Raw genomic sequence first — 12,830 nt, forward strand, 5'->3', positions numbered from 1 at the left:
AAAGTTTGAATTTCTGCCTTCTGTGTCCATCTGTACTGCTTCTGGAAACTTGCTGAGTTAAACTCAGTCTAACACTCAGAGGAGGGAATTGTCTGTGGCTCAAGAAGAAAAAGGGAAACCCTTGAGGGTTGAATTTAAAGTCATTATGACCTTGGACGACTGCCAATGGAAATTTTTCAGAAAGCCCATCTTTTGCAAGAAAGTAAACTCCCAAATAGTTGCAAGAGGAAAATCTTAAAAAAAAAAAAAAAAAAAAAAAAAAAAATCCCACTAAAAACCAAGTAATTGTTTTAAGCCGTTTGGCTCCCAGGGTTAAGATCTTTGTATTTTCCAAAAATTTTCCTGAAGCAGGATGTAGGGGAATAATAAAATACAAAGAAATGCAATAAAACCCAAACTGAAGGCTTTGTCTTGGGGAAGTCCTTTCACGCAGTGGCCTGGGGCCTGGACCTGGAGAGAAATCACAGTGATGCTGCAGAAACCTGATGGAAATGAAACATAGTCTGTGCTTCCTTCCCCTTCTCTTTCTCTTGCCTCTCTGGGAATTCAGTTAGTCAGAGAAACTGAACACTGCTCCTTCTTGAATAGCCAAGTGAGCATGCTTTCTAAATCAGCTGGGGAGCAGGAAAGCAAAGTAGGAATGTGTAGAATTATTAATGTGTTGGTCAAAGGAGTGAGGGGATGCCTCAGATGAACTTAGAAACTATTCATTAAAAAAAGAAAGTAAAAGCCTCTTTCATAGATCTGAGGTATACGGTTGCCGAAAGGCAAAATAATTTCTGAGGACTCTTTGCTAAATACATTATTTAAGTTTTTAATATTCAGGGATCAAGGGGAAGACGGAGTTGGCATGGGTGGCACAGTGGGTTTCTTATTGGTATTGTTTACTTGTGATTGTGTTGCTCATTTTGTTTGTTTGTGGCTTTTTTGTTTTTGAAGGCCTTTGACAGGTTATGCATTTCCTGGGGGACTGTTCCCCACTGTCTTATATATATATATATAACCATATTCATACACTGATCCTCAAAAGACTTTCAGTTAGCAATGTTAGAAAAAGCCTGTTTTTAGACCATTATGATAAAAGCTGTCTTTTTTATGAGTGCCCACAACATGTCAAAAACTTAATATTCATGGGGCGCCTGGGTGGCTCCGTGGGTTGAGCCTCTGCCTTTGGCTCGGGTCATGATCTCAGGGTCCTGGGATCAAGCCCCGCATTGGGCTCTCTGCTCAGCAGGGAGCCTGCTTCCGCCCTCTCTCTCTGCCTACTTGCCATCTCTGGCAAATAAAGAAATAAATCTTTAAAAACAAAAACAAAAACAAATTTAACATTCATCATTGACCTCGACAGCCATTGCAAAAGATAGATATTATTATCCCACTTTGAAAGAGGAGGAGCCTGTTAAGTGGTAATGCTGAGAGGGGATCCCAGGCAAGTCAGGAGCCAACAATTCCCTCTTAAGCCCTGTGTGCTGATTCAGAAATAACATGACCTACCAACTTTTGAGTGCATGCCCTTTCAAATAATACACAGGATAAATGACATCTATACCTTGTTAAGTTCAGATAAAGAAGAGCGCAGCAGCCTTGGACTTCAACTGAGATTCACAACAGAAAGAATGATGCAGTTGTTCTGCATAAGATCAGAAGCTAGAGAAAACATATTTTTCTCTTTTTCTTTTGGGTAATATTGCCCCAGGGTCCAAAGTGGTCAACTGTTGTCATGATTCATTTGGCAGTCCTGTCAAAGATAGCTCCGTTGTTGAGTCTAACAAAATATTTTTTAACAGTCAGGGTACATATTTGATTTGGATCCAGGGACAAATGGCTCTCCAAAGGCTTCCTGGCAGGTTGATGACGCGATGCATCAACTGGAAAGATCAGGACTTAACAGTCCTGAGCCGTGGAGTACACTTAAAAAGCTCACATACGTTCTCAGATATCATAGCATGGAACAAATTTCATTACCTTTGACTCAATGATATTCAGAATATGTGATACATCAGTCTTTCTGCATTGGGTTTTACTCAGGGTCCAAGATGGTGGTCTTCTTTTAACACGTAAAAAGCTTAACTTGAAATATGGGTCATTTATTTGGGGTTTCGCGTGAAAGGGCATATATTCAAGCATGTCGTGGTATATAATAGCTTATAATTTAACCAAGGAGGAAGTTACAGTCGCGCATCATTTAACCACAATCACTAAAAATGGAGATGTTACATGTAAGTGCATTTTCCTGCACACCTTAAGAGTACTTTTTTTTTTTTTAAGAGTACTCTCAAAATTATAAAACATACACTTATTTTAATTCATTCAGGCTTGATTTAAACAGGATCATCACCACAATTTCACTCCTGATGACTTACAGTTTTTGTATTATTAGCTTTCTTAGTTGCAAAACTTTAAAAAGAGCACTAAAGAAAATCTCATGGATTTGTTTCTTGGTCCCCATTCAACTTCCAGCACTGCACAGAGAGAGGTGCTGTTTTTGCTTTACTTTCTTGACAGGTATAATACCTTCTTCTTTTTTCTTCTTCTCTTTCTCCTTTTTCTTCTTCCTCCTCCTTTGGCCCATTTTTTAAAACAGACATTTGTTTTCTTATTGTTGAGGTTTAAGAGTTCTTTATATTTCAGATAACAGCCCTTTATCTGATATGTATTGTCATTTTCCAAAATTTTGCAAAATTTTCCAAAAATTTTGCAAATATTTTCCAAAAATTTTGCAAATTTTGGCAAATATTTTCCAATCTGTGGCTTGTCATGTCATTTTCTTGACATCTTTTGCAGAGCAGAAGTTTGTAATTCTAGTAAATCTTGACATCAATAGTGTCATTCCTCCAACTTTGTTCTTTTCCTTCAATATTGTGTTGAACATTCTGGGTCTTTTGTCTAGTCATAAAATTTTAGACTCAGTTTGTTGATATCCATAAAATAAATGGCTGGGATTTTGATTAGGGTTGCACTGAATCTGTAGATCAAGTTGAAAGTACTGATATCTTGACAATATTGAGTCTTCCTATCCATGAACATGGACTTTCTCTCCATTTATTTAGTTCTTTCATTTTGCTCATCAGAGTTTTAAAGTTTTTCCCATTTAGGTCTTGCACATATTTTGTTAGATTTCACCTAGTATTTCATTTTCAGGGGTGATAATGTAAGTGATATGTGTTTTTAATTTCGAATTCTGCTTTTTCATTACCAGTGCATAGGAAAGTGATTGACTTTTATATATTAGACTTTGTATCCTACAACCTTACTGTAATTACTTTTTAGTTCTAGGAATGTTTTGTCAATTATTTTGGATTTTCCCATAGCTCTTGTCTTCTGCAAACGTAGAGTTTTATGGGTTCTCTCCTTATTTGATTAATTGAAGAGGTTCCCACTAGCTGATATGGGCTTTTAAAGGATAATAACCAAAATGGGTTAAAGCACATCAAGTATGTTTAAACCCAGAAGTGCATAATGATCTTAAATAACAACAACAACAACAACAAAACCCTCATTGTTCTACATGAGAAGATGCTAGAAAAATGATTCATTATTTTTTAAAACTTATAAGTACATGGAAAGTTTCAAGCATTTATCTTGCTTTTCCCGTATCTCCATACTGCAGGGTAACCAAATGGTTTGCAAGCAGTTATTATTTATAGAAGCACTGTAGCTAGTACTATAGAAGTACTAGAGAAGAAGTTATATTAAAAATATCATAGCACTATTTTGCAATCCCTTTTGAAATAACGGATCTAGAAAATGATTATCAGTGGCTGCTAACAGCTCAAAAGGACAAACAACCAGACATAATATGCTTCCTAATGGAAGTGCACAATACTACCTAAGAATCCTTCTGACCAAAAATTAGTACTTAACATGACCAAACTTGTAGATCTAACTATAAGAAATATGGAGGACAGAAAAATACACTAAGTATCATTATAAGGATCCAATTAACGAAGTCCAGAGAATCTCTGTAGGACAAATGATCTACTCCCCACTACCGCTCCCCCCACCCCAAATAAGTTGAAGGACAGAAAAAGACAGAGGGAAAATCTCTAGGTTAAAATCCACTAAAGAGACATTTCAACAATTAAATTTTGGGACCTCATTTTGATGCTTTAAAAAAAATTTTTTTTAGCTTTCTCTGCAGAATCACTATGGCAGCTGGCACCGTGTTCATGTACCCTGAAACCTGGAGGACCGTCAAGGCTCTCATTGCTGCTCAGTCCAGAGGGGCTCAGGTCTGTGTGCTCTCTACACTACCCGACTTCCACTTTAGCCAAACCAAACGCAGCCCTGAATTTCTCTGTAAATGTCCTGCTGGCAAGCTTCCAGCATTTGAGGGCGATGATGGATTCTGTGTGTTTGACAGTGATGCCATTGCTTAGTATGTGAGCAATGAGGAGCTGTGGGGAAGTTCTCCAGAGACAACAGCCCAGGAGGTACAGTGTGTGAGCTTGGCTGATAGCGATATAGTGCTGCCCACCAGCAGCCGGGTGGGCCCCACCTCAGGCATCATGCACCACAACAAGCAGGCCCCAGAGAATGCAAAGGAGGAAGCGAAGCAACTTCTGGGGTTACTGGATGCTCCCTTGAAGACAAGGACTCTCCTGGTGGTCACCTGTGTTGACATTGGCTGACATCACGATTGTCTGCACCCTGCTGTGGCTCTAGAAACAGGTCCTGGAGCCTTCTCTCTGCCAGGCCTTCCCCAATACCAACTGCTGCTTCCTCACCTGCGTTGACCAACCCCAGTTCAGGGCTGTCTTGGGGGAGGTGAAACTCTGTGAAAAGATGGCCCAGTCTGTTGCTAAAAAGTTTGCAGAGAGCCAGCCTGAAAAGGACATATCCCGGAGAAAGAAAGGAAGAGAAGAGAAGCCAGGCTGAGCAGAAAGAAGAGAAAAAGGCTGCTGCCTCTGATCCTGAGAAGATGGATGGATGTGACCAGGCACTGGCTGCTGAACCAAAGACTGAGGACCCCTTTGCTCACCTGCCCAAGAGTACCTTTGTGTTAAGAATTTAAGCACAAGGACTCCAATGAGGACACTCTCTCTGTGGTGCTGCCCTATTTTGGGGAGCACTTTGATAAGGATGGCTGGTCTCTGCGGTATGCTGAGATCAGCTACCCTGAAGACCTCACCCAGACCTTTATTAGTTGCAACTTTTTCACTAGAATGTTCCAGTGGTTGGACACACTGGGGAAGAATGCCTTTGCCAGTGTCCTCCTCTTTGGAACTAACAATAGCAGCTCCCTTTCTGGAGTTGGGGTCATCCAAAGAAAGCCAGGAGCTTGCGTTTCCGCCAAGTCCAGTCACATACATGGCGGAAACTGGATCCTAGCAGTGAGGAGACCCAGACGCTGTTTAGGAGTACTTTTCCTGGAAGGGGGCCTTGCAGCATGTGGGCAAAACCTTCAGTCAGGGCAAGATCTTCAAGTGAACTGCTCTTGCCACCACCAGCTGCCTTTACCTGTCCTTCAGGTAGATGGAGGTCATGAAAGAAACGGAATATTGAAAAAAAATCTTTCTAATTTACTTAAAAAAATTTTTTTAAGGTAACTTCTATACCCAATGTAGGGCTCAGACCCATGACCCCAAGATCAAGAGTTGCATGCTCTACCAACTGAGCCAGACAGGTGCCCCTAAATTTTTTTTTTTTAAATGCTATAGTCAAGGGGTGCCTGGGTGGATCAGTGGGTTAAGCCTCTGCCTTCAGCTCAGGTCATGATCCCAGGGTCCTGGGATTGAGCCCTGCATTGGGCTCTCTGCCTGGCAGGGGGCCTGCTTCTCCCTCTCTATCTGCCTGCCTCTCTGTCTACTTCTGCCTACTTGTGATTTCTCTCTGTCAAATAAATAAATAAACCTTTAAAAAAAATGCTATAGTCAAGAATATTTGAACACTAGATATTTAAAAATATTATCGAGTTATTATTGCTTCTAGTATCTAATGTTATTGTGACTTTTCAAGATTTTATTTTTATTTATTTGAGAGTGAGAGAGAGAGAGAGCACAAGAAGGGGAGGGTCAGAGGGAGAAGCAGACTCTCGCTGAGCAGGGAGCCGGATGCAGGACTGGATCCTGAGACTCCAGGATCATGACCTGAGCTGAAGGCAGCTGCTTAACCAACTGAGCCATCCAAGTGCCCCTGTTATTGTGACTTTTAAAAAACAAAGTAGATCTAATCAGATACACTGTGAAATATTTAAGGATATAATGATATGAGTCTGGGATTTGTTTCACAGTAACCCAGTAGGTGAGGCAGAATTTAATAAATCAAAGTTCATAATTGCTGAAAGCAGATGATAGGTACATGGGACTTACTATATCATTCTCTGCTTTTGCATAGGTTTGAAATTCCCATAACAAAATGTTAACAAAATCAACAGCAACAAACCCCTACGGCCTAGATACATTAAGTTACTCACCCAACGACATGTATGTAATTAGGGATGGTTCTAATCTGCTACTGGACTCTTGACTTCTAACCAAATTCTCTTTCCCTTATAACAAGCTGTTTAGCAGAGAGGCCAGGCTTCTGGGGTACCAGATATTTGCCCAAAGCTTGGTAAGCCAATGGGTGAACCAGGGAATATGCTTTGGTTCTATCAAATACTCATGCAAGCCGCTCATCAGTAAGCAGCCAAGTGGCAAATTGGGCTTGACTGGGAACGCAGAGCAGCTGCTGACTTTTGAAGTATTGCCCAGAGTTCTTGGCTCTTCCCCCATTTGGTCTTTCAGGGAGCCATTTCAAAAGTAGACCAGCCTTCAAGTGCCCAAACAAACATAGTTGAAAGGAGGCTTCGTCTGTACCTAGACCTTTCTTGATTGCTTCACAAAAATTAGATTTTGCTGGGAGCTGTCTATACAGTCAGATGAAAATGGAGTCTAGCAACAGTAGCTAAGGTGACAGGGCCTGGGCACCAAGGATTAGAGAACAGACTGGAATGTTGCTTCCACGGTAATAAAGACGGTTGTTTCATGAGACACTAAAACACAGTCACCACTACTGTTGGTCCATGTTGTTAGGGTACTCAGGCTGGTGAGTAATTTTTGGGGAAACGGGGAACGAATGAAGATCATACTGGAAACCAGAAAGATGATAAAGGGATGGCAGCAACATTATAAAGCCAGGGAAGGGCATGTACATCCTCCAGAGGAGGCACGTATGAAGCCAGCATTTAAAGGCAGCTAGGTAAGCAGACATCTCCGGCCATTATACAACATCCTTATTTTGGGGTTTCATTACCATGTACTCAGAGGTGGACGATCTACTTGGAAGTCATTTAGGGAAACAAAGTCAGCAGGAAATTCTTCTGTTGTCAATTCTAATACTTCCTTTTTTCCACAATCAATATTCAACACAAGTATAATTCTGGTAGTTGTTCCTAGGGGGCATCTGTTGCTTTTCTTTGCCTATTCCCTTCTAACGGCACCCCATACTTCCTCATCAGGTGTACCATCGAGGGACTTGTTAATCAAATGGACATCTGACCCAAGTTTTGCTAACCTGATTCTTTTTAGGAGAAGCTTGGCTTTGGAGGCTGGGATTTATACCAACAGTGACATGCTAACGAGAATGGCTTTTGGGGCATGTGCTGTGGAGTCCTAAAACCTATCTACTCTGCAACCTACCCTTTCCACGACCAGCAGCTTGTCTTCAATTCTATGATTTGTCCTTTTCATCTAACAAATTCCCTTTTTGCTTAAGTCAGAACTGGTTTCTATTGCCTACAGTCTAGTCTAAATGACACACTGTCGACCTATGATAGGCAGCTACTAAAAGAGAACATATCAAAGACAGTGAGTATTCATTTGGTATGGGAAAGGGCAGTACTTTGAGCCACATTTAACTCACATTATTATTATATACTAAAATTAAATCTATGCTGCTCGACTTGTTCTTGGAGAAAAATCAACTGAGTACTGAAATGTTGGCATATTTTTGGTTTTTCTTTTCTCCTGAAAAAAAATCATTAAAAAGTCATAGTATTTTTATAAGCCCACAGTGTAATAGACTGATATCACATTCATGTTTTTATTTGTATAAAAACAAATTTTCCCTCTGAAGAATAGTCACACAGTAGACAGCAGTATAAATCTGATCTAGAACACAGTCTTTAATTCAAAGAAAATTCACGATGGTCAGAATTCACAAACTGCCTCAATTTTTTTCTTCTATACTTTCAAAGGACTTGATTATAAAGTTTGCAAAATTTATCCCAGAAAAAAAATTATTTATCATGTGATAAATAAAATGTAGGTGTAGGAGATGAAAATTCCATTTGATTTAATACCCACTAGACTATGGGGTGAATCAAGACCATTTTTTTGTAAAGTCCAAGAAAGTGGAATGGGCGTTTTACCTGTTGCTTTTCTTTTCCTTCCTTCCTTTTTTTTTTTTTTTAAAAGATGTTATTTCTCCCTTTGAGAGAGAGAGAGAGCACAACCAGAGTAGGGGTAGAGGAAGAAGCAGACTCCCCACTGAGCAAAGAGGTTGGTGTGGGACTCAATCCCAGGATCCTGGGATCATGACCTGAGCCGAAGGCAGGTGCTTAACCAACTGAGCCACCCATGTGGCCTTTACCTGCTGCTTTTCTTATGTACAAGCCTTCCATATACGTAGGTCATACATAAGCACTTGAAGGTCATTGGTCATCTTTAGCCCCCGGGTAGGTGGTAGAACTCTGGATCTTTCCCTTTTCCTAGATTCATTCATGAAGATCCATTCTGGCTCCTTGGTATGTACTGATTTCTGTTCCCCCCAAATTCCCATGTTGAACCCCTAATTCCCAAAGTAGCTAGATTGGAATATAGGGCTTTTAAGGAAGGAGTTAAGGTTAATGGAAGTGATATGGGTGGGGCCCTGATCCAATGGGACTGGCGTCCTTTTAAGAACAGGAAGAGACACTAGAACTTACTCAGTGTTTGTGCACATACAGAGGAAAGGTGTGTGAAGACATAGCAAGAAGGCAAGAAGGCTGCCATGTACAAGTTAGGAAGAAAGGACTCACCGGACGTCAATCCTGCTAACACCTTAATCTTGGACCTCTGGCCTCCAGATCTGTAAAAAACAAATTTCAGTTGTTTAAGCCAGCCAGTCTGTGGTATTTCAGTAAGGTAGCCCTAGGTGACTAAACATACTTCCTGTTTTCCAACAATTTAATTTATGTCAATACAAATATCTCTGCGTCCTAACAGCCTATGATTCTTAGGCAAGGTCAAATTGACATTTTTACCAACAACCCAACTTGACTGAATCTCAACTGCTTCCCTTTCTTGCTTCCCTCCTTTCTTTTTCTCTCTCTAAGATTTTAATTGTTTATTTTGACAGAGAGAGAGAGAGAAAGAGCATGAATGCAGGTGAGGGGAGGAGCAGAGAGGGAGGGAGGGTAAGAGGGAGAGACTCTCCAGGAGATGTTTCACTAAGTGTGAAGCCCAACATGGGGCTCATCACCACAACCCTGAGATCACGATCTGAGCTGAAACCAAGAGTCAGATGCTCAACAGAATGAGCCACCCAGGCCTCTCCTTCCATTTATTTATACCACTACCTGCCATTATCTGTTCTGCTGTACCTAAATTCCCATGTTACTCAGACTGACCCCAGGGATAGCACTGTCCCAGCACAACATCCCTACTGTGCTCAGACCACCTGAATCATCGTGCTGCTTCCTGCTTTTAACGTCTAACACTCTAGGAACTCTGGTCCCTGTGTTTGACATTCTTACATACTTTGGGATCTACGAGAGGTTTAGTGACTTAACACGTCTTACTTTCGTAATCCACAGCTACATATAGCCTTCTTTTGCCTCACACATACAGGGAATTTCTGAGAGTTAGGTCAGGATAGATTCAAGTTCAATTTCACTCTGTGCTTGGGTCCATGGTGCCCCCTTTCTTTGGACCTGTTTTTGCAACTGGTCCACGCTGCAGAACTTCTTTCTCATTATGGTGTTTCTTCTAAGGCCTTCCATGGTTTCTTCTGCAGTTTGGCACCATTGCTCATGCTCATCAGCACATACCTGAATCCAGACTGCAAATAGGGTTCCAGATGTTTTCCTTGAGTCTGCCAAGACCCATGCAAGTCACAGGGGGATGGGGAGTAAGGGTTGCCTAAATACAAGTTACCATATCCAAGCCCCATCTCCAGCCAGGTGTTTTGCACCATCCCTGTGGGAGTTTTACCCATTCGACTTTTTATGTCTCACTCCATTTCAGCTCAACTCTTAGGACAGAATCTGTGATAAACAGATGAGTAAGAGACTCAGGTGAGCAAGGAAGATGCACTGTCTCAGCTCAAAGAATTTTCTCGAGGGTCTTCGAGGCTCTCCTGCTTTTTGTGTATTCCCACCGGCCACCCATCCTGCAATGTCTTTCATTGACCCACTCAAGCTTCTTAGCACTCCAGTTCCACCCAAACTTTCTCCTCTTTTACTTTTGAAAGCTGCTTTTCCCTGCGAACAGTGATAGCCTGTGTCCCTTTTTTCCTTCCTTCTCTTCATCTGACCAAACAACAGTGCAGAGTGGAATCTTGGTCCCTCTTCAGTTTGTTCAGACACCAGATCCAGGGCCCAAGTGCACTACTTCCACTCCACATCCTTACATGGAACTAGTTACTTTTCCAGAAGAAAAAAATGCTGTTGTGCACAACTGTAGACCTCACACAGGTGTCTTGCTTTTTTAGGTTAAATCCTAAAGGATATGGTTACTTAACAACCATCATTCCTTATCTGACATTCCTTTCCTTTTCAGAGAACCTATACATCACTGAAGAGAGTTGACAGATAAACCTGAGGTTACTAAAAGGAGTGTCCAAGTTGATGTTGGCTAAGTCTTTGGAATCAGATACGAAGAGGTTATCAAGACAGTGAATAGTCAATCAATAACTTTCAAAGAAGCGTAAGCAAGAAAAAGTAATAGCCAGGGTGTTCCCTAAGTAAACAGGAGGAGAGAGGAGACTCTTTTTGAGCGAATTTGTTACAAAGTCACTGAAGTGAGAAATTTTGGTGTGCAAAACAAATGTTTTCTCTTCATTACTTCATTATGCCTGCTATTTCACAAAGTAGTGCATCTCGTTGTTAATTTGTTGATGTTAAATTAGCACGTATATGTCTTTTGTTTGTAACTTCAACAGAAACGATTATCAGTTGGGATTTTAGGTCACTGTTACTTGAACTGCATGATTATACTCAGGAATATTTTGCCTTAAAACTCTGGTCTTGGGGCGCCTGGGTGGCTCAGTGGGTTAAGCCGCTGCCTTCGGCTCGGGTCATGATCTCAGGGTCCTGGGATCGAGTCCCACATCGGGCTCTCTGCTCAGCAGGGAGCCTGCTTCCTTCTCTCTCTCTCTCTCTGCCTGCCTCTCAGTGTACTTGTAATTTCTCTCTGTCAAATAAATAAATAAAATCTTTAAAAAAAAAACAACAAAAAAACAACTCTGGTCTTAATAGTTGTCCTACTCTTGCCCCTTGTTTTTCTCCCAATTTGGAATTGCTCAGTCGTTGTGTTTTGACCATACAAAGAACTTGTATAAATTGAATAAAAAATTTGTAAAGTCCAGGGGCGCCTGGGTGGCTCAGATGGTTAAGTGTCTGCCTTTGGCTCAGGTCATGATGGGGGGGGGTGTGTTTCCTGGGTTTGAGCTCAGGGGGGAATCTGCTTCTGCCTCTCCCCCTGCTTGTGCTCCCTCTGTCTCTCTCTCTCTCTACCAAATGAATAAATAAATTAAAAAAAAATTTTTTTTTTTAATTTGTAAAGTCAAAAGAGCACTTTCCAAAGTCAATTCTTGATTTCTCCCTATTAAAAACAGAAAAATTTTTTGAAATTCCACTCTTCAGAGTTTGATTCAGGAAAGAATCCCATGGCTTTCTTCAGAGAGACACACCACATCATGACCAATCTCTTCATCAAGGTAGCCACTTAACCATGACCCCACTGAGTGCCCGCAGTAACGTGCAGGATTGTTTTAACTCCCGGTCTTCAGGATAAATTTATATTTTGTAGACACAGGGAGAGTCACTTTCCTATCCATCTGTTCCCTAAACTTAACGTCTTCCCCGTCCCCCTTTAAATACCTATGCTCAGTTTTCTAGGGTCATTCTACCAATGCTTCGTTTCTGTAGGTAAAAGTGATTTTCATAGAGGGCGATGGCACAAAAACTAAAGGATGAATTACTATAGAACAGGCCTCCTTAACTCTGCTCAGGTTAACTCCCGAGGAGTTTAAATGCCTGCTGCCACCTCTCAACCCAGGACAGAAGGGCCAAATCAACACGGGGGGATGGGAGGGCAGCATGCAGACACCCTCTCAGCGCGTTTTAAAACACCAAACAGGCAACATGTTGCCTAACATGTCTGCAAAGGATGTGGGGTGTTTCTCAGAAACTGAAGCAGGAACGCCACAGCCACAAGACAAAACAAACAAAACACCAGGAGTGGCTTTTGTTCCTGTCTACGATGTTCAGTATTTTTTCATTTTGATAAAGGGAACGCATATTACTCTCACGGTCACAAACGTTAAAATCTTTAATACTACACCAGAGGAAAGCTGTAATTCCGTGCTCAAAGCACCCTGCAATCCCATTTTTCTTTCCTTGGGATTGTTGAAAGTTGTTAGGAAGGGTAGTAAATCCAAGATTCCAGGAAGAGGAGTATTTCATTATTGGTTTGAACAAGGAAACGACCTGGTACGGGATGGAGGGAGAACGGAGTGTTCACGGGGACCGTCTCTTCCTGATGGGGAGGACGGGCTGAGCCCCTGAGTCCAGACCCCAGACGAGACATCAAGGCCAGTGGAGAGAAAGAACTCGGAGAGTGGCTGGAATGTTTGTTTAGAAAGCA

General features: G+C 41.4%; 1 pseudogene; it reads left to right on the forward strand.

The window, feature by feature from the left end:
• Positions 1-4,148: 4,148 nt before the first annotated feature.
• LOC101693788 lies at positions 4,149-5,430 on the forward strand (annotated as a pseudogene).
• The last annotated feature ends 7,400 nt before the right edge of the window (positions 5,431-12,830 follow it).

Source organism: Mustela putorius, unplaced genomic scaffold, assembly GCF_011764305.1.
Source record: "Mustela putorius furo isolate JIRA1106 unplaced genomic scaffold, ASM1176430v1.1 tig00001059_pilon_pilon_pilon, whole genome shotgun sequence".
NCBI lineage: Eukaryota > Metazoa > Chordata > Mammalia > Carnivora > Mustelidae > Mustela > Mustela putorius.